Source organism: Falco punctatus (assembly GCF_963210335.1).
Source record: "Falco punctatus genome assembly, chromosome: 6".
Taxonomy (NCBI): Eukaryota; Metazoa; Chordata; class Aves; order Falconiformes; family Falconidae; genus Falco; species Falco punctatus.
In genome coordinates this window covers 14,609,969-14,637,015 of record NC_137585.1, presented here as the reverse complement: position 1 = coordinate 14,637,015, position 27,047 = coordinate 14,609,969, and the positions used below count along the sequence as shown (strand labels likewise).

The 27,047-nt window shown below is 43.2% G+C and overlaps 1 protein-coding gene across 2 annotated transcripts in view; it reads right to left on the bottom strand.

The window, feature by feature from the left end:
* The window catches only part of PHF21B (PHD finger protein 21B), a 265,259-nt gene that overhangs the window by 189,199 nt on the left and 49,013 nt on the right, over positions 1-27,047 (bottom strand). Inside the window, exon 3 of one of the 2 annotated variants that reach the window (XM_080390800.1) lies at positions 1-19,770. This exon is cut by the window's left edge and continues 22,689 nt beyond it. The gene's annotated coding sequence lies outside the window, so the exon portion shown is untranslated. The other variant, XM_080390799.1, reaches the window with a different exon arrangement.

Below are 27,047 nucleotides of genomic sequence, written 5' to 3'. Positions count from 1 at the left end.
AATCTATATGCCTTTTAACCTGAATTCCCCAAAACAAGGTCTCTTACTAGAGACAGTAAGTAAAATAGATACTAAGGCAAATAGTAAAAGCCTGTTATTGATCATCTTGATCTTTTTTTTTCCATTTTTTTTCTTTTTTTTTTTCCCCCCTGCTAGGAAATAAGACCCTGAAGCAAATACCCTCTGTAAATGACATACTATCTGCAAGTCAGTTTTAGAACAAAACACATTGCGTTACTGTAGAGAGGCAAATTTTGCACCGCCTTTTATTTTATTCAAATATATTAATCTAAAATGGCTACTAGTCTGGCAGTATTTTCTAGAGTGATGGATCCCAAATTAAGCTTGTCAAGAAGAGTGGAAGAAAGGATGGTGTGGGAAGCCCTGCGTCCCCTTTATTTCTGTGGTGAGAGCTGTGACCACTTATTTGAGACACTGCAGGTAACAGTAGCAACAAAATCATGGAGAAGCAGCTTTAATTCCTCCTTAGAAGAGACGCATGTATCTGCAGTGCCCAGGAAGATGGGTGTGCAGCTCTGAGGTGGTGCCTGCCCTGGCTTTTGTATAGTGGTGCAGGCTGCTGAGCCAAGGAAACATGCCTGAGAGCAGCACCCACCTGCCCAGGTATCTCTATGGACACTTTATTCCCCTTGCCTTTTTCACACAAATGATCATGTTAGCTTTACGGAGTAACCAAAAGGGTTTCATCAGTGATGTGTTGATTCCCCCTGACAGTGCTGAGAAAGAAAGAAAAAGGACCTTCTAGTTGCTGTTTGTTTCCCAGAGTAGTAAAAAAGTGGTGGCATCATGGAAATTGTTTTTAGGTTTGCATCCAACAGGAATTCAATCAGAATCTGTTCCATTGTATCAGATAACCTAATAAGCTACAGACAGTGCTAACAATTGTATTGATTATAACTATTTTTTTATTAAGTTACCAGCCAAAAAAACAGTTCCCCCATTGCAGAAATTGCCCAAAATTGTTTTCACTAACTACTCCATCTTTTAAGCTTACTTTCCAGCACTGATATAAAGTTACTATTTTCATCCAGAAAAATTATTTCCACTACTTCTGTACACTGCTATAACCATAACAATTTTCCTTGTATTCTAATGCATCGTACCTGAACGTTGCTTAGTTGCATAAACGCCAAAGCAAGAAACACTTCTCTGCACATTCGGCTCAGCTTTATTTCAAAGGCTTCATCTGGTTCGGTTTTTTTTGACGTACCTCAGAACTACAGATTTTAACAGAGGACCAGCTTTGACTTGTTGGACATACCTTAAATGTTAATATATGCTAGCAGAAAATATATGTTCTTTTTCCTTAAATGAAATTTTGCCTGGGAGACACTTCTAAGTACAGAAGTTATGTCACTAGTGGGAATCAACACCACCAGACTCACAGCTTGCCTAAGCTTGGAAGTTCAATCACTTAATTTAAAAATCAAATTGTGGAAATATAATCACAAACAACTAAGTGAAAATATCTTAAGATATTACCAGAACAGTAAACAGGCTAAGCTCATTTTACTTTGCATTTGAAACAGGAAAATACACATGGTCAGTTATCACATCTCGACTGCGGGGTGGTGACTTTCTAAAGCACTTGAATTCGATTGCTGAGGACCATCTGACCACATCAAACAGATATTTTTTTTTTTCAGTATGACAAATAAAAAGAAAAATCAGATAAAAACTTGCCCTGTGTTCCCCTAAATGGACACTTTTTATTCATCAAACTGTCTCCAGAAATAAACCTCCAAACTGCACAGAACTGAAAACTATATTTTGTGTGCCAAACTGAATATTTAGCTCAACCTGAAATATTCTGTTTTCCCGTCATATTCAACTTCAAAAATGCGTTTAACAGCATTAAAAAAATTTCAAAACCCCCATTATCTCTAAACACAAGATAATAACTTCAGTAGTTAAAATGATCCAGATTTTCCTACTTTTTCAGCCAAACCCCCACTTTTCAATGAGTAAACTCTATGTTTGAAAATTTTACCAGTTCTACTGCTGAGAGATCTTCTATAAAATACCATTTTTCTATGCAAACACTTTACCTCATTTATAATCAAAGGAACACTGGCCTGAGCTGTCAGTCAAACTTAAAAGGGCCATTTGTGATAATATTAGAGAGACCACATGGGAAGATTTTGTCATTCTGGTAACAAAGGCCTTGAAGCATGACTTTGCCTTAAGAATGGGTACTTTTAGGAATGAATTTGGGATACACTGTTGCTCAGATGCATTTATCAGCAATGCTTTGTTTCAGGTAGAATCTTGGTTTCTATTTCTGTAACCAAACAGAAATTATAAGGCCCACCAACAATTTTTGCTATTTGCTTGTCTATTTTCTCAAAGGTCTTTTTGTAGGGCTTTTAGTAGAGAAAAGCTAAAGAAGATTTAAAAGCACTGGCGCTGAGCACACTGGTCATCATTCCTAAATTGCTTACACAGTTATTTAAGTGCCAAATGCCAACTGTCAACATGAAAATTGCCTAAACAGATTTACATAGCCTCCCTTCTTAGTGTTTACAAACTTGACTTGCTCCACAACCTCCCAAAAAATCTCCATTTTTTGCTGGGATGGTTTTCAGTCAGAGAAAAAGGAAGTGGCAGGAAAAATGGAGACGTTGGAAGAGAGATTAATAAAATTGCAAAGGCCTGTTCCCTAGCCTATACGCGTGTCTTACAGGCTGCTCTTCCCCCCACGCTGTGGTAAGACCGGGAATACACAAGCCATAGTCAGCAGCACTTGGGAAAGAAGAACATTCCCCACAGCCTGGAGATGACAAATCCCTTCCCAGGTGTCCACAGGTCTGGAATGGGGATTCCTAACGCACCTGTCAGGAGCAGCAGTCTCTGAGCCCCTGGGTGACATCCTCCATGGGAAAAATGGGGAATGGTCTTATGCTGCCTCAGGGGGACGTGAAGCATGTGGGGAGTCATCACAAAATTGAATGAGAAGCATCGTAAGTACAACAAAAGCACCAGAGAGGGGAGAGTTCAGAAAGCAGCAACTGGAGGGAAGGGAAGGGCCCGATCCGCACCCCCCCGCTCCACTGCCAAAACTCCCGTCAACGCCAACAGGAGCAATGCTGGACTCTAAGGAGAAGAGTGACTCAGAGCACTCACCGCTTGATGAAAACATTTTCCCTATCAGCAGTTTCACAGCCCATTTGGTTTGCCTTTTGGGGTGGTTTTTTCCCGTCTTCTTTCATGTAATTTTTGGAGTTTTTCCTACTTCAGCTGAATGGTACGAAGAGCTGAGGTTGCATTTTTTTTTTTTTTTCCTTGCTTGCAAAACAGTTTAAAATATTGCAGGGCAGGAGCCAATCGGAGCAGAGGGGTAACAACCACCAGTCAAATGAGTGAGATTCACATATTTTCCATCTCATTAAAGAAACAGCAAATCCCTGTGCTCTGGCTGGCTATTCAAGGTGCCAGAGCACCAGGCTTTCACTGGGAGCTATGCAAATTAAATACACAGCTACCTGCAAGGGAAAACAACAGACATCAAGGCCTTTTGGTAGCATCACAGTCCCTGAAAGAGCCACAGCAATTCCACTGTGGTGCAATCCTAGTTGTTCTTGCTTTTCCATTTTCCCTTTTTATTTTATGTGAGAAGCTGTACTTAGCTGGACTGCACATCTGACAGCGCTCCTGCTCCAAGGAAGTTTACATGGCAGTGGCAGCACTGCCATGTTTCAATCTCCCTGCAGAGCTCAGAAACGACAGGTCTTCTGATGCTCTCTGCCCTCACGCTGCTCTCATCCACTTAGATCACAGGCAGCTGGCAATTCACCTATTCCTTCATTTTACAAATACAGAACAACTTCTTCACCTCCCTAGGCTGCTGCAAAACGTTTTGTGAAGTTGCGTGAGAATCCCTAAGACAACTTTTGGTCGTAAAATGTGGGTACCAAACCCAAAACCTTTCACAGCCGAGTGTGAGTTGCAATGAAGGGAAAAACTTCTCAGCTCCACAAGGAGATCCTGGGAGAACTTCAGCAACGGCAACAGCCTGGCAGACTCATGCTTGAAGGAGGAGTGGCAGAGCCAGCCTGAACTCCAGCCTCCCTCTCTCCAGGGATCACCCGTGAGATGTTGTAGGGAAGCACCATTCAGCTCCCTTGACTTTGTCCTCCCTCTTGTTTCCAACTCCTCTCCACTATGAGGGGAGAAGAGCTTTTCCTCAGGCACACTGAAAGCTCAGATGCTGTTAAAGTGAGAAATGACAAATAAGACCAGAAAAGCCAAAAGACTGTCAGGAGAAGAAAGAAAGAAAAGAGGAAAAAAAAAAAAAAAAAAAAGCCTGGGAGTGAATGGGGTCAGAGGGGAAACTTTTGGAGACAGAACACTGGCTAAAGAGGGCTTGGAGCTGTGACCAAGGGTAGAGGTTGCTCATGACCTCCTCTTGTTCCTGGTGTGCTCAAGGAAAATTAGGCATACAAAATTATGAAATGATACTTTTGGTTTATAAACTTACGTATTTGCACAATTTCACTGATGTGGGAACACAACACAAGTCTTCAAATACACTATTAAAGCGTAAAGCACAGTCAAGGTCTCTTAAAAACAGGATTCTAAAGTACGTCTTCAGTTCTGTTTACAGTGGTCTTTTTATTTTGCACAGCTTTTCAGGACACGTATTGTTAGTTACTTCTATGAATGTTCTAGTCGTACTGAAGCAATCCAAAAGAAGATATTTGTGGCAGGTACTGGTCAAACACACCATGAAATCAGTCTTCCCTTAAGAAAGCTCCCGTGAGTTTAAAAAGTCGTATACTCCCCAGTTAAAGACAGCCCTTTGAATGGGAGATATTTTGAAAGCTGTGGCCTCCAAAACAACCAGCTGACAGCCTAACTGAGGCCAGCTGAGGACACGAACCCCATACTGGGTTCATTCCAAACCAGCAGTACCATCCACCTAGCTGTACAGGTCAGAGCACACGTAGGGCTGCCACTGCTGCTCTCTTTCCACAAACACCCTGAAAACACCCATGCCCGTCCTGCTCTGCGGAGCACATTTTCCCACCCCTCTGTTCAGCTCATGCTTACACCAGCCTCCTAGGGAGGCACAGGAGAGAGATAACTGGTAATCATCTTTCTAACCCCCAACCCCCCCCCTCCCCCCGAACCACCTCAGCTACGTGAGCAACGCTGCATTTGCCACCCCAGTCATTACAAAGACATTAATTTTTTCTTGTGGACAGCAAAGGGAAAGCTTGGCATCAAGGCTATGGCACAGCAGATCCCACCAGGGGCAGGCTGAGATGGTTTGGTTGGGCTCCTAGGGTGGTATGGTGGGGTCCCAGGAGGTGCTGCTGGGGGCTGTGAATGATGAGGGCTCTTTTTCCATCCTGCCCCTCTCTAGCACTGTGACTTCAGTGGAAGAACGACAGGATCTGCTCCCAGAATGCTTACACAGGGTTTGGCCATCAGGGAAGGTAAGGAGAGGTACCTGCTCCTCTCGCTCTCCTCAAGTGCTGCTGTCCCAGCCCCTTCCCTCCCATCTTGTCATCTTCTCATCCTCAGCTTTCCCCCTGCTCACAGCTCAGAGGCCCCAAAAATTATTGGCATTATTACAAGGCATCCACCCTTCAATACATCCCTGTAAGGCTGCAACACTCTTCACTATGTGGATTTCTCCCTTAAGTTGTTGTGTCTGCGTGTCCCTTAAATGGCTTTTTATTCTCCCCATTATTATTTCTCTTTACCTCTCATTTATCTTCATTCTTTCCCCCACATCATTTCACCTGTGTTCCAGGACTTCTGTACGGTTCTAAATTTGCCTACGCATAGTCTGTTTAAGCAGAGTATTTTTAAGGTGCTAAAATAATTTGAGTTCGTTATTAGAAATGTAGGGGGAAATAATCAAAATAAGTTTACCAGCTGCTCATGCTTCTGGTTCTTCCAAATAATTTCTAGTTAAAACAAATAAATACTCTTGGCAGGGTTTTTTTTTCCCCTCTAAAATGTCTAATAGCGTTTAGTGGTTTGGAAGTATCTTTTTAGAGCAAAGGAAGAGCGAATACACATATGCAATAAAGTAGTTTTTCATATTTTTGTAACTATTATTTTTGTGTCCAAGGAGATACTTACAGACTGATTCTGCAGGTCTGAAGCCACTAATAAGCCACAGTTATTAAGTATGTATTTTTATGCCTGCATGGGGAGCACTTGCAAATATACGCAAGTAATTGGGATAGAGCAGAACTTTTTCACAGTGACATTGCCTCCTCTTCACAAAAAAAAATACCCAAAAAACCACTTAAAGTATTTTCAAAGCTGTCATTAAAAATCCTGTCACTGGGAGTTGAATGGAGATTGCATTCTTCCCCAGATAGCTCTGGTCTGGCTTAGAGGACAGAACGTTGGGATGCAACAGCCCCATGCTAAGGGGGGCTCCGCACTAGCTGGCTGGTTAGGAGAAAGCCATTTCACCTTAATTTCCTAAATTTGAGCGATATGCTTCTTTTTGTGTTCTACTGATAAGGAATGCCACAGAAGAGATGTGTATTCTTCGCATTACTATTAGTCTTGGATATCTCCATAAATCTTCCCCACTCCCCGGAGTTTTGGCCCCCACATGCTGTTATACGGCGCTACTGTAAGCGAAACTCCCAGCTGGCCCACTCTTTTCCCACAGAGACAATAGCAGAAGTCGCTAGTCTCCTACGGTGCAACGATCACATCTTACCATCTGAATTACAATTTGTTCCCCATATGCACTGGTACGTGCCCTGCTTCTTCGACCACCCCAGTGCACGTAACCACACTGCTTCAGCTACGGCTCCTGGGGACAAGGCAACTTGTCCATGGGGCTCCCTGGGACCCTTCAGCCTAGGCAATGGATTTTCTTGGGCTTTGATTTCCCCAGGTGTTGCTTCTTGACACTACTGATGGCTGGTATGGGCACCAAAAGCACCTCAGCTGTTATCCCTTTTGTTTCTGGTTCAGGTGGCTTAAAGAACATGGGTTGCTCCTGGGAGGGGAACTGCACAGTGTCTCTCCAGGACCGTAGCCCAAGAGGAGAAGCTGATTCACTTCCTCTATTAGGTTCATACTGCAATGTAATCTCTAGCTTCCCAAACCTAGGGCTTGGATCAGACTGTCCCATCTGACTCTCCCTTTGTGGAGCTTCTGTTTCCAGCAAATGCACACTACAAGAATGTCACTTGTTGCTTGGTGAGCTACATTTCCTCCCTCAAGGCTTGGTGCTGGTGAGACCAAGCAGAGCATCCGTGAGTTCGGCTGGTGAGGCTGGGCCAGCAGTTCAGGGTCAGCTTTGTCCCCCTGCTCCTCTGGGGCTGGGAACTGTAAAAAGAAGAGCTCTCCACCTTTGAAATACATTTGGGTCTTTGAGAAGACCCAAGCAGTGCTTGCAACTGGGGGAACGGTCGAGGTTAGCTCACAGGAAGAAAATGCCATCAGTGAGTTTGTATGTATGCTGTGCCTGGCATAGTACTGCCTTTCCTAAGGAAGCATGTTTTGGTAGTCTTTGATGAAGCACAGAGGACTTTTGAAGCATAAGGATGATGATTACGCATTAGGGATAAAAATCCGCCTTTTATAAAGAGCTGCTCCAGTGCCACCTGCTGCCCCTCCCCCCCCCCCCCATTTAACTCTTGCTTAGCTCCCACTTTGAGAGCTCCACTAGCACACAAGCTCTGCCAGCTATCGGCATGGGGATGATTTCCCCCTCTGCAGTTTCTTTACCCATGCAGTGATGACCTTTTGCTCTAAAAATCCAAATGCACGGGGCCAGACCCAGACAAAAAGTAGAAGGGCAAACTGAAGGGGACGCAAGCCGACAGGCACCTTCCCCAGAAACACCACATGCTCAGGGGGAAGCTTGTGCCCCTTGAACACAGATGAAAGATGGGGCAAAAGGTGTGCTAACCAAGGGTGCTGCTTCCACTAGTTTTCTTGCTTGTTAGAGGGATGAAGAGGCACTGGTTTCCAGAGGCAGCTGAGAAAAGCCAAGGGACCAAAACACAGGACTGAAGGCAGAGGGGAGGAGGAGAAGATGGGACAGGTTGCCAGCAAAGTCATCACAGGCACCAGCAGGTATCACTCACACCTCAGCTCAAACCTTGATTTAGCAACTTGTTAGCTTGATTTAGGGGTGGTTTTGCCACTGTAAGAATTTATTTAACTACCCCTACCCTTGTTTTGGAGAGGAACTGGCTTCTTGCACCGTGAGGAAGCCCTTGCAGCACTGCAGACCTTTCACTCAGCCTGTCACACTTTTTTTCCTTCAATATGGGTCCATTTTTAATAAGGCCCGCAATCCCAGTACTGCAGTCTCTGTACAGTAAAAACAGCCACTGATCCCTCTAGGATCAGGCTGCAAAACTAATACTTTCAGGTGCTTTTCCAAGTAGAATAGAAAAGCCAAACCTTTGAAGCCGTATGGGATCCTTCATTGACCCAAATACATGACACAGATGAACAAACACTCACATTCATTTAGACTTTGCATGGTACATGTAAATACAATTGTCACTGGCTAGGTTTCTGAAATAACACCTTAATAGCTCTGAAAAAGTCAGCTTTTTTCTTTCCTGTTTTTTTCCCAGTTCATTATGGTCCCGATACTGCCAAGACTTAAGCAGGTGCATTATTTTAATTCTTTATTCGTGCATTATTTTAATTAATTTGACCTCGATGAGGCTATTCACATATGTAAAGTTATGCACAAGCTTAAATCTTTGCAGAATCAGGATTTGTGGGCTTAATCTAAATCCTACTGAAGATTTCTGTCAGGTTTGGACCTTTCCCTGCCTGCAATAGATCTGCCTTTCTAGCAAAATGTATTGCGCCTGAGATGAGGACCTGGCCAGGGACTTGGCTAACCTGAGGTCAGCTCCTTTTGTGGACCTTAGAGAAGACACTTGGGGAAATGCTTATGCTGCAAAATGGAGCACAGTTAAGCATCACCTGGAGCTAACAGAGAGCACTGATGTACCAGCTAGGGTCTGTCACTGCCTTGGCCCCTTCTGCTACTAGCTGGCTCTCACCAGTCAGCCTTTGAGCATTCCCCATTTTTCCCACAGCAGGGCCGGCAGAGCTGGAGCAAGCCCAGGTCTCTCTATGCACCTCAGGCATCCTGCAGCAAAACAAGCATGATGTGACTTTTCCTTTTGGGGAAACCGGACACCTTAAAACTACAAATGACTGCAACAGCAGAAGCGAGTGGTCAAACGGCATATCACAGCCCCCAGCTTAGGATCAGCACATCTGTTGGAATGTCTAAGTTACTCCTTTGCCCAGGCACTTCAGAAAGGCCATGCACGTGCATATATATGTAAGGAACAGATGAAAAGGTCTCATGCTTATATACCTCCCTTGTGCTTTAAAATCTGTAACTGTAGGCAAAATTGGTGAAATGTGAACTCAAAACTAACAGTAGTTCCACAATCCAGTCACTGCTGGGTTTCGTTCTTGTAGCACTCAAGTCTTTCTAAGTGGAAGATTAGAAACATTCCCCCTTACAGGCCACCAAGAGGTGTTACAGTCATAGCAGTGAAGCTGCAGCTGTAGATACCAGCCACCTCTGCCTGCATGGGCAGCCCTGGAACCCTCGGGGAGGTGAGTCTCCTGCCCTTGGACTCACCAGGGTGATACCCTGACTTGGTGTCAAGAAATCTGCCAACTGAACCTACTCCTAGTCAGAGAGTCACCATTCTTCCTGACCTCATGAGCTGTATACCAACCACTACCAAAAAGCTGAAAAAAGGGCAAATTCCAGAAATAGCTCAGGAGTCAGAGATGGGAGTGGTTCTCTGCCAGAGCCTCAAAGCATCCCTGTGGGCCACCACAACTCTGAGCACCTCTTGCTCCCATGGCAATGCATCAGCTTCTGATGGCTTGTGTCAAGAGGGAAGAATTCCCAGCTGGTATTGGCACAGCCCTGCTGTGTGCCACCACAGAGGCACAGTCGGGATCCATACACAAACCGCTCAGGAGCTCAAGAGCCACAGGATAAGCACCATGCCGGCACTAGCCCCATTTCTGCACCCGATGCACAGAACCCCAAATCATTGTGAACTGAAATAATGGCACTGTACCAAGGTGTGACAGTTTGAAAGGACAGACAACCAAAGCAGATCTTCCAGAGTTATCTGCAACGCTCTTTGGAGATACAAAGGAAAGTTCTCATTAACCTGGTAAAGTTCCCATCGACTTCAGTGAGAAATCTACCAAAATGAGGTATGTTTAGACAGTAAGGCACTTCGGACGTGATTTAAAGGCTTTGGAAATCAATGCAAGAACTCCAGTTTATTTTAATACATTTGGATCAGGCCCTAGACACCACGGAGAAAGATCCTTTAACAGTAAGTGGAGAATTCATAGGTGGGATTTGACCTCAGAATATTTAGGAGGATATGCACATATCTTCAGCAGCTCCTTATGTTTCCCATAAGGCATCCTGACTTTCACCAGCAGTGAAGGCAATAAAGACGCAGTGTGGTTTCTATAAAACCTTATGTTTTCAAATGCTCACATCTTTACAAAAAACTCTGCCTTTTACAGTCAAACATAACAGGCATGGCCCTTAGCCCACAGCTGAGTTTTGTTTTGTTTTTTTAAAGAAACATCACTGCATTGTTAAATAATAAAACAAGAAATATTTTTTCTTTTTTAAAAAAAATTGTGGTGACTTCCCCTCCCTCTTCTTGCTCCTGGAAACACATAGGCCTGAAAGGATTGCATTAATCAGATCACAAAAGACAACAAAAATGCTGTTTTGAAACAAGGAAATCTACAGAATTTTTCATTTATTAAAACATGCAAAAGAGCCTGCATTCTAGAAAAGAAATGCAGACAGAAGCATACACAGCTGGCTCAGGAAAGCTCATGAATTTATATTAAGACACTTCAACAACGTTAAGCACTTTGCACAAATCTAAATTTTGATTGTGCAAGTTCTTCAAAAGGGACTATTGTCCACAAAATAAATTGTTGACCTATAATAAGGTCTGTACAGCTGCTGGATCACTTGGGTCAAGCCATCTATAAAGGGTCTCTACAGTATAATCCCATTAGTTAAAGACTTGGCATCTTATTTCCTTCAGTGTCTTCATGCTTTAACTCCTTTTAGCATTATGAAAAAAATCCATCTGCTTATTAAAGCAACAACTTAAAGTGAGCAGTTACAGTGAAAACAGGGGGAACCGTGGCCTGCTGACTCCCTTAGCACTATTTGTTTTACACTGTGTGGGCAAAGAAGGAAGGATCATCCAGATAGTCTTTTCTATTCCAGCTGTCAGGGAAAATGATCTTTTCCAATCAGATATCCTCTCTTGCACTTGTGGTCTTCAAAAGAAAGAAAGAAAGAAACAAAAACATGAAGGAAACTGAAAGAAACTGCCCAGTCTTTTCTTTTCTTAACAGAAGATGGATTGGGACCCTGGCTCCTGAGGCACACGCCACCCTCCCTTCCTCCCTGTCACTTTGCACCCAAAGAACTCTGCAGTCATTCAAGGTGCAACATCGCAAACTCCAAACATACAAAGATTAATTACCTGGATCTCTAAAATAGCTGAAAGTGGTTTACCAGGGCCAGGATGGAAAATCAAATGCACATTCTCTTTTTTCTACCTCCTCATTACTGAGAGTTTGAGCTCACTTTCACATGCTAGAGTTTTGATACTGGCAAGAGACAGATTTACAAGCAGCACCTTAGTGATTTAGGAACCAAAAAACCCACCAGCTTTTTATTAGTCCAGGGTTCCTTGGAATCTTTGTAAAAATTAGAAATAGGCTCTTCAGAGCACTTCTGATTCCCAACCCCCACCCCCCCCCAAAAAAAAAAAAATATCAGAAAAGGTGACAAATGCAGCCCTGTAACTTGCAAGTACATTGGAGCGGGATTTTAATAACAGGATTGTGTTTGTGGCTTAATCCACACTAGATGCACTGCAAAGACATTTTAGAAGCTGTACAATTGGTGTCAGCCACTGGAGTAATAGATTGCTTCATCTTTCATTGTCTTGTCTGGAAGGGTACACAGCAGAAAAAAATTTCTACTGGGCTTGTCTACTTAGCCACATTTCCTCACCAACACTGACCGTTCACCTCAACACACATTAAAATACCACCACCACGTTCACTTCATCAGTCCTTTTGATGATCTTTGTGCTTCCCTGCGACATAACCTTCCTACAGCCCTGGCTGTGTGACCAGGATCACGCACAAGCGGCCACAGCCACACGCTGAGCTGAGAGAGCAGAGGAGAAATAAAACTCGGCGCTCAGTCCCACAATACTGCAACAGCCGTTGGATTCCACTGGTCCTTTGCCTGGGCACAGACCACAAAAGCAATGCTTATTCTCCGATTCAGAGAAAGCAACCCATTTAATTCAGTAACAGCCACGGAGATAAAAAAAAATGTACTGAGGTGTGATGATCCCCACCTTGATCAATGCGCTGGGGGTTGGTTAGGGGATCCCCAGAGCTCACGACAGACTGGCTCCCAGCCTCTGCACTAACTTGACTCTCTTGCAGATGGACCGCAGAGGGGAACTTGTAACATGCATCCATCAGTAAGATGGATGTAGGTTTGGAAGTTAAAGATAGGAGCAGTTTGCTCAGAGGAACACATGCAATTGCACAGGGCTTCAGTATGTCGCTCGAATAGGTGGAAGCAGAATGATACCAGAAATATTTTAGTTACTCTCTGCAGGGCAGGAAAATTATTGTGCAAACATAAAAGGAGGGCGCACAGCCTGCACTGCATGAAGTTATACCTTGTTTTTTCTGAAACCCTGCATTTCTGTCATGCTATGATGCCTAGATGGTTGTTTTCCTAATAAAAATGTACCTCCAGTGTGGATTCTGTAATACTTTCCGAAATGTTTATAGTGCCAGCTCTGATAGCAGCAGATGACAAGGTCTCAAAGTATCATCTTAAAGAGTAAAGTGGGCATTAAACTAAGGCCTCACAATGCAAACACTCGTGATTTTTGTTCATTGACTGAACTGGAGAATGCAGGAGAGAGTGTATTTTAGGTTAATATGAAATATTTTTTGGTTGGTTAATTGTTTTTTTCCAGGGGAAGTGGAAAAAATGCATATGGTGATCAAGTGAAAGCTGCTGTCCAAACTCCACATTTTTTCAACTCTTAAAATTATATATAAGTGTCAAAACATTTAGAATATGTCAAAACAAAAGCATTCATGTTTTTAAATTGTTTTATCCTCCAAAAAGAATTTATTTTAATAAATTCCATACTAATCCAGAAAGCATTTTGATGAAACAGGGTTTTACACCTCCTAACCAGTACAACACGCCAGCAGGAGTTGTTACTCTGCTGTCATGCGCACACCCTGGGCACAGCTGGGGTCAGCACAGGCTTACACGCTTCATCCAGTCAGGATTTTACTTGAGTCACTTCAATTCTGACACTGTTTTTCCAGACCAGCCACAACCTTTAATGTCCTCTGCCGTTCACCATTACAAAAATTTTTATCACGGGCAACATGACTTGTCTTCTGCTCAGGTGGGTCATTTCACTTCACTTGTCCCACTCGATAGAGAACAGCCCTCTCCATCCTCCGCCTCTGCTGGGGAGGGCACAGCTACAGCCCTGTCAGCATGTAATCTCCTGCAGCATGTACAAAACCTCTGTGATGACTAAAAACCTGAACGTTTTGGCAAGACGCCTGCAAGGCTGAGCATAGGGAGAGGTGGAGAAAAGTACAGTGACCACTAGATGGCTTTCTCTGGCAAACCTAGCCTTCCACTGTAGGATGAATTTTTTCCACCTTATTATTTTTCACCTTACGGTTTTAGTCTTAACATGGAAAAAAGAAAAAAAAAAAAAAAAAAAGAAGAAAGATCAGTTTAACCACTCTCTCTCTATAAAACCATCACCCTGAAGTTTCAGAGCACCCTGCTTTGCTGTGTTTCTTCAGTGACCTGCATGCAGGTGAAAGCTTCCCAGGTGTTTCCTTCAGAAAAATCTTCCAGCCATCCTGGAAATATTTTTACACTCTCCTGACAGCCAGACAGCTGATACAGTGACAACCTGGAACGTTAAGATGGGGCGCATTGCATCAGCGTTCTCCTCTTACTTACCCAGCTCTACCTGCCCTTCACACGATCAGCCTTTAAAATTAGACTAGACAAATTGCAGACATGTGGCTATAATTATCAGACTTCAGAGAAAAAATAAGAAGGATTATTTTAGTCCATTCAAAAATAATCAGTTAACTGTTTTATGAAAAAGTGTGGGAAAGGCAAAGACAACAAGCTGATCTTCCCAGAGCAGCTTTATCTGTCACTCTGCTCTCAAGAGGCAGCAGCCACACTTCATATCACAGCTGGCTCTGCTGCAGCCTCACAGCCCTTCCCAGCAGTCAAAACATTTGCCTGTGTCACAGTCACCTTTTGCCTTGATTAATACCGTTTCATTTACTCTGATGTCTGCTCCGATTTGCTTTTGGCTTGACCAAACTGCAATTGTCAGTTACGATCCTCTCAAGTCTGTAAGAAAAGGGAGGAATAATTGTTATCTTCTCTGTACCAACATCTCACTGGTGTTACTGTTGGCAATGATATATACATCTATTCAAGAAGAGGTGAATAATATACAATTTAAGAAAAAATTACTGCAATAGGACAATGCTGCAGACAGCAATAACTTTGGAGAGAAAAGGGAAAGGACTGAAGTACCATGCCTACTCTACATGGTATTTATTCAATCTTTCCCATCTTCAAAGTCTAAACCAGTCATTTTTTTAAAGATTAAAAGGAACAATTTCTGTTTGCAAGAGGCAGAAACCCCCAAAACTCTGGAATCTGAAGTATTTTTCTTCATGTAACATTTTAGTACAAGTTTCACAGTTCCACAAAGTTTACTTAATACTTTACATTTGCTGAAGCAACCGATTGAGGTGACCCAGGTGACTCGGCCAAGCCAAACCTCCTCCTGAGGTCAGGAGCAGCTGCTGGACCCGTGTAATCTCAGCTGTCTACAGGCAAACACTTCTAGCTACACACATGGGCTATTAAAAGTCAAGTGACCCAGAAGAGAGATGGAAGTGACAGAAGAGGATTGCATACCACTTTGTTTCTTTGCATCGGTCTTATCACAAGGGATGACAAGGTTTTACAAGGCTGATTCCTGCTGTTCCTAATCCTATTTTCCATAGTCTGATGCTCCACCCTCTCACCTGATTTCAGCTGTTTCGGCAGAGATATACCAGTTTCTGCCTGCTAAAATTCAGCCCAGTAGGATTATTGCCCAAGACGACAGAGTAAGTCTGGAGGATCAGGCTGTGCTGGTATAAAATAAATGAGCAACAACAACTTGGGTAACTTCCAGGCAGTAAATCCCCACCACCAGACAGCATACATCCAAGTATTCTCGGTACACTAAAACCCAGAGTACCTGAAGATAGAGCAGGTATCGCAGCCTCTTGGGCCTTAACCTTGCAGGCACTTCCCAGCTAATTGCTCAACTCATGCGTCGGGGTGGAACAGTTTATAGGGCCCATTATAAAACTATGTAAAGTCACTGCAGAGGCACCACAGTAAGTATTACAGAGAAGAAAGACTCAAAATAATAAGAACAGACAAATTATCTTAGTAAGATGTGGTTCCGAGTACTTTTTTGCCAGTGACACTGGTTTGAGTTGGCCTAGTCCCTGTTTCTGCCCTTGTGTCTTTTCTCGAGTAGCAGAGGTAGGTACAGCCACACTCAGAAACAAACCAAGGAACTGCTCCTACTAAAGGACTCATGTTTTTGGCAGGTTATTTTCAGCTTGGATCGGTTCCCTGATCCAGGGCGCTTTACAGCACTGACTTTTTGCTGGCAAAACTGAAGCAGAATGTAAAGGCAGAAAGTAGCTGCTTGTACACAGGGGGAAAGCAGTGTTTGGTAGGTTGCTCTTGAAATTTCTTTAAGCAAATGCATTAATTGGTAAAAAAAGACACGGGGTAGAAAAGGTACTAGGATCTTATGAACAGCTTTTTCAAAGCTGCTCGAAAGAGGAGTATTTATCAGGTGCACATTCAGTATCTGTAGGGAAAGACACAACAGGATTTGAATGACAGGAATAAAAAAAAAAAAAAAGAAACATGGCAAACAAACAAGAGTAAAAAGGTTAAACCCAGCATTTGTTAGGAGACTATCAGCATGCTTCTTCTGTGGAAGACCACTTGTTATATCTATTTCATACGATACATTCCTTCACTGCCAAAGGAATAAAGCAAGGAAATCTTTGGTCTCTAACAGCATATTTAACACTTACTGCTGACTATCCCGATTTTTAAGAAGGCTGTCTCTGGCTCGTACTTCCCAGTGTTCCTCAGTGCCTCTTGTTCTCACAGCCGCTGCACTGAGCAGGCTGAAGTAGGTACCCAAGCTTCATCCAGCCGTTCAAATTGCTGGCATCTGCTCTGTAATGTGCAGCTTTTCAATATGATAATAAGCAATTAGCCAGGCATTTATGAACATGGAGAATGGAAGATTTGTACACAGTGCAAGATTTTCTGCTGAATGCACCAATAGATACTATACGGATAACAACAGGCCAGGTACCTGAATCTCAAAATGTTTCAAACTGCAGCAAAAAGAGAGAGGTTGTTGAGTTAAGTAAGTTATCAGCCGCTGTTTCATTGCCCAGTAGTTAACAAGAAGCAGAGTGATGTTTATTCACCTCTCCAGAATCATATAAATGTCAATAATAGGCCAACTTCCTTCCATGTCTCAGATGGAAAGTGTCAGCATAAAAGCTCTATTACATACTGTAAGAGAAACAACAGAAAACAAGCCTAAAGCAAGCCAAAGACATGATTCTGTTAGATATGCCCATCCAAACAAAGTGTTCTTTAATCAGACCCGAGCATTGCCAGCCAAGGCCACTTCATTATGTTTTCCAGACTAAAAACCAACTTATCTTGTGCTGATTTCAACAATTTACAGAGAAGGAAATGGTGACCTGGAGGTGCTAAGAGCTCAAAGATCACCAGGCTGGCTAACCAGTTGGTTTTTTTTTCTCCCACCCCACCTGCCAAAGTGTGCTTGTGTACCATATCCCTCCAGTAACCTAATGGTCCATGAAGGTGAACTCCTTAAGGGAACAGCAGAGATGACCAGCCTGTGTCCCAGGAACTTCAAATGCACATACAGAGGGCAGAAACACTAGCACAGGTCCCAAGAGCAGAGGAGCACTTTCATACAGTCCACCTGCAGGGTGACCAGCTCTACTGAGAGCACCACAAAGAACTGCTAACACAGCAGCACAGCGCTGAAGCTTCCAGGTGCTTTCTAGGATACAAATTCAGTTGTTCACCACCAGCCAAGGACTCTCCATGCTGCTCTACCTTGCTCGATATGGAAAGGCCTACAATCCTGGCCCTCACCCTTGCCATGTGATTCTTGCCCTCAAAAATAACATTTGCAAGCCTGTGCCATCTCCACTATTCTACCCTACTTTCAAGATGTAGAAGCCAAAACTAGATACAGAATTCAAATACTGCTCTATGGTATGGAGAGGTAGTATCACCACCCTGCTCTCCCTTGCCAGGGCCCATAAGCCTCTCTCTTCCTTCCCTACATCACCACACTGGATGCTGGAGTTCATGCTTTTCTGTATCTCCTGTAAACCCCTTCCAGAGTTCGTCCCATGGGGGAATAGGGGTTATGTCCACCCCTTGGTCTTTCACATTCAGCCTAGTGTTTCACCTTGGATAGAAACACAGGTTGTTTACGTGAACCCTTGCTGCACAGCAACCCAGAGGAACCCAGCTGCCCCCTAGATTGTTTACTGCCGGTCCAGTCTTTTTGGCTACATGCAAATTCTACCGAGGATTTTACACTCCCTACTGGTCATTAGTAAAAAGGAGCAATGACATCGGATTGACTGTACAAAACTAAGCTTATTACATCAGGTTACTTCTATGAATCAAATTTGTAGTCCAATCAAGGGCTAAATACGATTTGTTTGAGGAGCTAGGTTTAGCCTAAAGTTTGGTTTACTAGCAATAGCTATACGCATGGAATTATATTCTGCATAAACTGAAAGTCTAATTTCAATTCTTTCTCCTGGAATCCATATTATTTTAACCAGCTTATAACCTTACATATTGGGCTTAGCTGTCATGGTGTTGACAGTGTGGGGTCTGCAGGGGCAGCCCCTGTGAGATGGGGCCAGGGGTTGCCCCATGGCAGTCATGCCCAGTTCCAGCTGGCTCCATAACAGACCTACCCCAGCACACAGCTAAGGCCACCAGCCAAGCTGATGGCACCTCTCTGAAAACGTGTGCAAGGGTAGAACACACAACAGAGAAAGATGAAGTAACAGAAGAGCACGAAACAGAACATGGAGGTCAGAGGAGGAGGTGTCCCATGTCTGAGCAGGTGTTCCCAAAGGGACTGCAGCCCACAGAGGGCCCACAGGGAGAAGAGAAAAAGATTGAGGAGGAAGGAGCAGTAGAAAAACCGCTGTGTACTCACTGCAACCCCCCTTCCTATCCCTTGTGCCACTCATCCCACCCACCCACCCCCCGAAGGGGCTGAGGAAGACCTCCAGCAATAACAAGGGCAGAGGAGGAGTTTGGAGTGAAACTGAGCCTGGGAAAAGGGAAAGAAAAAGGTTTTCGCTAAGGGCTTTAGTGTTTGGGGTTGTTTTGTTTTAATTTTTGGTCCCCAATATCCAAATTGATAAACAAAACATATATTAAGTTGGCAGTAAATTAATTTCTCCAAGTCAAGTCTGTTCTGCCTGTGAGGGTAACTGGTAAGCAACATCCCTGTTGGGAGGGATGCCCTCACTGATACCCTCGTGGGTATCAACCCATGAGCTTTCTTGATCTCATTCTTCTGTTTTCTTCCCCCATTATGCTAAAGCAGCAGGTGAGCAAGTGAGCGGTTGTGTGGGAGTTTCATTGCTGGCCAGAACCAACCTGCCACACCTTGCTTCCCCCCCTCTTTTTTTTATTTTTTATTGAAGTATTAGTACGTTGTGGTTACTTTTTCACTGTCCTGGAGTTTCTTCGGTGCTTAAGATGTATTAAAACAGTCTCAGTTGAGATGTCCCTTCAGAAATCCTGGGCAAAAGGTATTTCCATTGAAATTTACATTGCCCTCAGAGCAGATTAGCCACAGCATGAGAACTGCTGGTGCAGTTTTACTTCCCACATGTTTATGCCAGTGCTCCTTACCCCAGCAGACTGAAGCCCCCAGACTATGACAGAGAAGATGCTGGTTAACTCCAGCTGGCACCTAAGCACCACGCAGCCACTCACTCACCCCCCCTCACCCAGAGGGATGGGGAGGAGAACCAGAAAGGAATGTAAAATTCAAGGGTTGAGATAAGAACAATTTAATAGGGAAAGCAAAAGCCACACGCAAGCAAAGCAAAGCAAGGAATTCATTCACCACTTCCCATGGGCAGGCAGGTGTTCGGCCATCCCCAGGGATGCAGGGCTCCATCACACGTAACGGTTACTTGGGAAGACAAATGCTGTAATGCCAAATGTCCCCCCCTCCCTCCTTCTTCCTCCAGCTTATATACTCAACATGATGTCATATAGTATGGAATACCCCTTTGGCTTGTTCAGGTCACCTGCCCTGGCTGTGTCCCCTCCCAGTTTCCTGTGCCCCTCCACCCCTCTGGCTGGCAGGTCCATAAAACCAAAAAGTGCTTGACATGGTATAAACATCACCCAGCAACAACTAAAACCATCGTGTGCTACCGACACTGTTCTCACATCAGAGCCAAAACACAGCACTGCACCAGCTACTAAGGAAACTAATTCTATCCCAGCTGAAACCAGGACATTCTCTTACACCTGAAACCACACAGAGACTCTTCTAAAATGACTGAGGTTGATGGAAAGATCCTTTAGGTGGATTTAGGGCCTGCGACATAGCTCCAGGCCTGCTTGTTCCTGGGATTTCTCTCTGCCACTGATCATAGCACAAGCCAGTGAAAGTGGTAGGGGGCTAGTTTTCATAATAGTAAATAATATATGTATATATACACATATGCATACATACACTGAACATAACTAGTACTTTCTTCTAACAGTAGAGCATGCACTGTTCATGTTCCTAGGGAAAAAATTGTCCTAAGAGCTTACGAAATTACCATAACTGTAGCCAGAAAAATAGATATTAATGCACCAAATTTCAAATTAACTGAAGGAAGACGTGCTTAAGCAGATCTAGGATCCCAGATCCAGGTGTTCAGTAACACCAGCACAAGGCCACATTGTAAGGTTTAAATGCAATATCAGTAAACACAAAACCTCCAGTCACTGAACTTCAATTAAGGGAACGATTATTATTGATTTATAAAAAAAGATGTCAGCATACAACAAAATGGAACAACCACCAAGAGGAAGTGCTGAGACAGCAGCTTCACCGGCTCTCAGCGGAGCATGTCAGCAAGGAGGAAAGCACCCTCAGGTCCTAGACAGTAGTACCTACAAGCATGTCATGGTGTAATTGAAGTGTAGCAAAAAATAAATAACTATTGTGTAACAGAGGAGAAAGAAGCTGTGGAGCTGCTGTGTAAAAGACAGAAGCTTTAAGTTTACTGGATGAACACGTGGGGTCTGGTGTGCGATCATCTACTAGACAGTCCAGCTGGTGGAAAAGGGGGACAGTTACTGAACTCGGTCAAGCTGGCAGCAGAGCTGCTGCCTGTGACAGCGACTCCTCCAGTCACTGAATCACTATTAAAAGCCATGAGAATATTTTGTAACTGCGATTAAGTGCAAATGCTTCATATCTTATTTTGGAAACAAAGCTGTTTTCATTGCTCCCAACTGAAGTTATTTTGAGTTAGCGTGTGTTTATAATGAAGATGCCAACATGAACAAAATCTTCCTTTTTAAAAAGAGTGGCTTGTACTCGTTTTAATGAAGCGATTTTGACATTGCTGTGGAACATTACGAAGCTGATCTTGTAAAGGTACTTGAAGAAATATGTTCTTAGATAGCCAGCCTCTTCCCTGTCTTTGTGTCATATCACAGCATTGATTTTTAACTAGAAGTCAATTGAGAACTTTAAAAAAAAAAATCAATGCTACAATATTGTTTGTGAGCTGCTATCTTCTCCAATGTTTTCGCAGACAGCCCATGCACTAGTTAGAATCTATAAACTCACCCTCTTTCCAGGGACTTCATGTTATTAATAAATAAATTAACAAGATAAACTCAAAATCCTGCTCAGTTTCCTCCAGGGCAGCTCTGCAAAGGGCTCATCTGTCCACTCAGTTCATGCCTTACATCTTCCCTGGCACAGTGTCTCCTCACTTGCCTCTCTCCAACATGGGACCGAAGCTGGGTCAGTCACCATGTCCCTGAACCCCTCCCAGCCAGAGCAATGCTCGCTAACAGGGTGCCGGGACCACTAATCCACTAAATGGCTGTGACAGACTTGGAGGGCAGAATGTGGCTTCTTGGTTGAAAAAACAAAAGGTAGTCTTAGAATTTTATTCCCGTAGTGAATCACTTTTGCAAGTGTGTCCTAAAAGTAAAAGCTTAAAGAAAGAATACCATGAGTTTCAACCCCCATTAAAAGTTACTCCAGTACAAAATTTTATTTTATCTACAACTTTACCATTTCAGTAGTTATAGCCTCAGCTGCTGGAATCATGTGATTATGAAAGATTTCCAGCTTCCATTTCCTAGCTGAAATTCATATTTTCCTACACCATTGTTATTGGTAAGCTTGGAAACATAAGCTCCAAAAGTCTAAAACTTGTGAGACAGAAAAAAAGGCAGCTTTTATTTTTTTTAAACATAAAGCACAATTTAAACTAATCATTCCACTTCAAGTGCTGTTTGCTTCTGGTTGAAGAGTACTATATACAAATTCAGAAAAAAAATTGGTAAGAACCCCACTTTATCTCAGTTTATTGATCTGGATACAGCAAGAATAATTATTTGCTGCTTACCTAGCATTTTGGGGCTGTGGGAATGCAATATCTATTTTGCAACAGCTCTTCTCATTTCTGTTCTCATAGGGCAACTCTCGTTTATTCTAAGGGTGCTCTAACACTACTCAATCGAAAGAGAACTTACAACAACTATAAATGCAGGTTATTTGCATATTAAAGCCCCATAGCAAACGGCCATGAACAACTTCTGCCCCACCTTTGTCAAAGGGGCGTGAGAATAAGTGTAAGAAGTCCCACATCTACCAACAGGTCAGCTTACAAGTTTACTTCCAAATAAAATTTGAAGTAATATTTTTAATGTTAAAACTCCTGCATAAGTTATGACAGGAAAATAGCCTTATATCTCCTGCCACCCTGGCTGAACCTGCTGGTGCAAGAGGAGCTCAAGTTAGCATTTTCATGCTTTTGGCATTGTAGGAAGGCATCATCTCAGACGCCTCGATTTAAGAATTTGTAGTATAATCACAGTATTTAAATAGAGCTGCTGTGAGCGCTGTGTTTCTTGAGCATATATGCATGGCATATTTTAAGTTGCTCACACAGCTATCAGGGTGCTTAGCTAACTTTACTGCATGGTCACACAGGACGCATTCATGATCTCCATCACAAGCCAATAGTGCAAGTGTGCACTTAAGATCCAGCTGGGCTTTTACATCCTCTTCTGAGGTCCATTCCTGAATTCTGTATCACTTCTGATAACTGAGCTAGCTGGTTTAAAGCTAGCATACGCACGGCTACCCATGGTGTAGCTGCCCCTTTGACCTCTGCATAGCTCTACTCTGAGCCCTTTACATTATAAGTGCTAGCAAAAAAGATAAATTATTTTTAAAAATATATAGCAGATTTAGTTCCAGAGTTTCTCAGCAGTCATCTCTGACTCCTATAATGGCAGCATGTAAGTCTGTGCATGAAGAGTGCAACTATCTTGACACAGTAAAGGGAGCTCCCAGTGATATACAGAAATGCCTCACGGATGCAGCCCAGGTGTCTTGCATGCCAGTAGTAAGCAGCAAGTAGAGGTGGCTTAATAAGTCACCTCCGTGGGCTCAGAGAAGCAATCATAATCAGCCTGTTTTGAATAATGTCCTGAAATGACAGGAGTGTTACAGGAGGAGGATTCACATAGGAAAAATGCTTTATGTAACTTGCTTTTTTCTCTGGCAAATGGAATGCTCCACTGTGTGAAAAGGGGAGTCATTAAGGCTTACTGGATGCTTAAGAAGAGACACCTATAGCTTTCTACTCTGAGCATCAATGTGACTGCACTGCCTCTCTTTCAATGGAGTGATTTCTGCTCAAGCTGTTAAATCCTTCTCTGATCTGCCAGCCAGGGAGGGGGTTCAGAGCTCCTTTGTCTCCAGCAGTTTGACTTAATTCCACTGATGTCTCACAGTTTATCAACCACCACCTCTGATCTCATCACCTGGATGAGCGATCAGAGCAGAGTCATCTAATTTATATGAGTGGGGACAAAGCAAAAGGCAGGCGCTTGCTGAGACCTTACTACACAGAAGCTATTTTGCTAGTGCAAAGAGCTCCACAATCATTCAGACGCAGGGTCACCCAGTTTCAGGATTGGACTCAACTTTGCATTCATGCTTTTTTTTTTTTTTTAAAGATAAGTCTAACATTACAAGAGCTGGCAACAGTTGCTGATGCACAAGTGCATCAACTAGGAGAAGTAACCATGGTTATCAGTTAAGCTTCCAGATCCCAGCGCTCAAAGGAAAACCAGGAATTTAAAGAACAAGCTCTCATATTGCCATAGGCTAAACTACAAATAGCTCACACAAGCCACCTCCAGATTTAACCCAATACAGGTTATTAGCAGGTTCGTCATCTAATAATTTGGGAAGATCACATCGGTGGCTCATGAGAGGGCTCCAGGAGCCCACTCCTAAGAACAGAGCAAGTCTGACAAGGGACACAGCTACAATGCCTGATAGACCTTGCTGCTGCTAAGATACTTAATATAACCAGGCTGTGATTTTTAAAAAGGGGAGAGCTGCTAGCATCTCTGTGGAACAGCAGTGCAAAACCAAGCTACACAGAGCCCTTTCCTGCGGTATCTGGCAGGCACAGGTTAGTCCCTGCCTAGGCCCTACATGCTTCCTTTATAATAAAGGGAAGGCAGGCATGACCACCATGATCGGGGTTAGAAAAGTTAAACTTGATTTTCCTTAAACTGGCCACATTTCTATCACACCCTTTAGAAAAATATCTATTACAGCAGCTATGCAAACCAAGCTGCTCAACCCTTTGTACAGGTGTGCTAACAGCTACAAAGAATATTCTTTCCACCCAAGTCTTCCAATTCATTATCTCCAGGCACTGTAACAAAATTTCTGCCCCAAACACTTTGATATTTCCTTTCTCCCACTTTTTCAGCAGCAAGATAAACATCTTGCATTCCCTCCTGGTCTCAGCCCCTGCTCCCCCTCTCCTCTTTTGTTTTGGGCTCAACAACGCTGAATTCAGGTAAGGTTGTACAGTGAAATCAGGGAACATATGAAGCAGAAAGCACTTACGCTCTGGTGTTATTCAGAAATAATAGTTCTCCTCACACAACTTACCTGGGAAGCAGGACCAAGTAAGAACAGAAGACGTTCCAACTCTTTAGCAGCCTTTATTGAATAAAATACTCCTGTACTTATTTTCCTAGGGAAAATGTGTTTTTATTTAAAAACTAATAAAAATCTAACAAAGATTGCTTCCACATCTCAGCACCAGAAGTTTTCAGCCCGGTTTAGAGGAATTATTTTTTTTATCAGAAAAGCAAACATGTGTCAGAAATGTAAAAAAGGAAGTTTGGAATTATGCTCCTCAAAACATGTTAGAAGAGTCTTGCTATCAGCTCACAGGTGTCAAGCAACAGTTGGAAGGGGCATGAAAGGAGAAGTCTGGGACAGTCTGAAAAGCTTCTCAAACAGCTTTGAGAAAGTCAGAACAGCATTCTTATATTGGGACACTTCTCTAAATATAACCTCATTCTTGTCATTTAACTTATGAGAATTGCCAATCAATACTGTTTTGAAGTTTAGTGATCAAATTTAGCAAAAGCTGAAAATTGTTTTATCTTCCCCCATGCTTTCCAGGCCAGAGAACAATCCCATCCTCAGCTTTCAAAATCGCGCCATGCAAAAAATGAGTTACAAAGCAGTTAAACTCCTGTCTGTTTACTGTTTCTTCAAATCTCTACCAGAAAGTCAGAGAAATAGGAAGCTTGGGAAAACTCAAAGTATAATGAAGAGAGAAATACGCAATGGGAACATCACATTTTTTTTTGCACTAGTAGGTCCTTCTTCAGTCCTAGAAGGAGACTCCTCATCAAATCCAATCTAAAAAGCCAATTGGCCTGACAGCCTTGGCAGCCAGAGCTGCAGACACAGAAATACATACAAAATGGCAAGTCAGGCATATGTGCCCATTCAGCTAGTGCCCCTCTCATACAACAGCTAAAAGCCACCTCTCTATGTACACAAAAAGATCACCCAAGTTTTAGTCCATCGGTTATTTGCCATTCAGAGTAGGACTGGTTGGGGATCCCACCCCAAGATGAGAGGTGAGATGGGCTGATGCCCTGCTGGATGCCCCAGGCTAGGCAAAGGGGACTGGTGGGGACCCCTCTCACCTACGCTGTGTCACTTTTGACTTTCCGTGCCCCAGAAAACTTGTTCTTCCTCCCTTCAGCCGTCATTTAAGCCACCTGTTCCACCTCAATAATTGAAAAATAAGCTCTCGAGCTCCATAAGCTTCCTAGCAGGCTCCAGTTTCAAATAACTCTGGGTCCTAGCTTAAGCATTATCATCATTTGCACCACTTATTGCAATAATCCTTGCCCTAAACCGGATTGAGATTGATAATTTGTTACAGAAAGCCAGGAACACACCACGCTGTAACAGCTATCGGCCGCTGCCAGGCACAGTGGCCCCCACCAGCCCCAGACCATGTCCCGCTATCCTAGACACGTACATGCTAACAGGTCACATTTTTCACAGGTTTTACATACCTGTGCAACTCCCCTGCGCAGCCACGATTTGACAAAGAATTAAAAGTTAACACATTCTGGTAATATTTCCTACTCAAATAATTGCCACCCTGCTTTACAGGTCAGACATTGTCTAAGCCTTTAACGTCAAGGACAGGGCTCCCATTTGCTCCACTAGTGAACAGGACTTCACCTTCTAGCTTTGACTTCAACAAGCCATTTGATTTGCCTGTACAAATGCTTTTTACAGCCAGCTGTAACACCTCGGCAGTAGTTGCTAACATGCCTCCCCCTTCCCCCCACCACTATTTCAATGCTGTGCACATTTGCCCTTGTACATGTCAGTACTATGTTTTGGAAGAGCAAAACGAAACTTGAATTAAAGAGGTTGCTGCTTCTTCCCTCCCCCGCTTCCTTTTCTGATGTTCCAGGAGTCGCTTACACTAATCACCATTGAGATCTGTTAGTTTATACAACCGTATTTTAAAATGTGTGCTTTTGGAGGTCATTTGACTCATTTATACATCCACAGGGATGGCCTGATTTGCTCGGCTCAGCTTCACAGCTTTCACTTACAGCGGAGCTGCGTAATCAGCTTTGATGAGCTCATGAAAAGAGACAAAGCAAAAACTGTATGACATTACCGATAGAGATCGAGATATAGAGAAGTTTCTGCTGGAATGACTCAGAAAGAGCTGACTGCTGCCTGCAGTTTCTGCCCTGGCTTTATTACAATCTAACGTCCCAAAGATTTTTTTTATTTTATTTAATTTTATTTCCTCCCCATCTTCAGGCCACTGCCACCTTACGGCCACAGGAAGCTGTTTCACTGGAAGAAACACGTCCTGCTGCACCTTAACATTTCGCGAGCTGACAGTGTACTAGACAGCATGTTTTCCAAAGCGCTCAAACCCTTCACTCAGACAACATATTTGTAACAAGTATCTGGAAAGCATTGAAAACGGGGTTTTTGATAAAAAAGTCGAGGCAGACAGTAGCAGCTGTGCTCGTAGGATAATTGCATCACCATTAGCCATCAAGGGTATTTGGTTAAAATAACAAGGCAAAGAAAGTTGTTACCATAAAGAACTATTCTTTTCAACAACTTTTTGGTCAAAGAAAG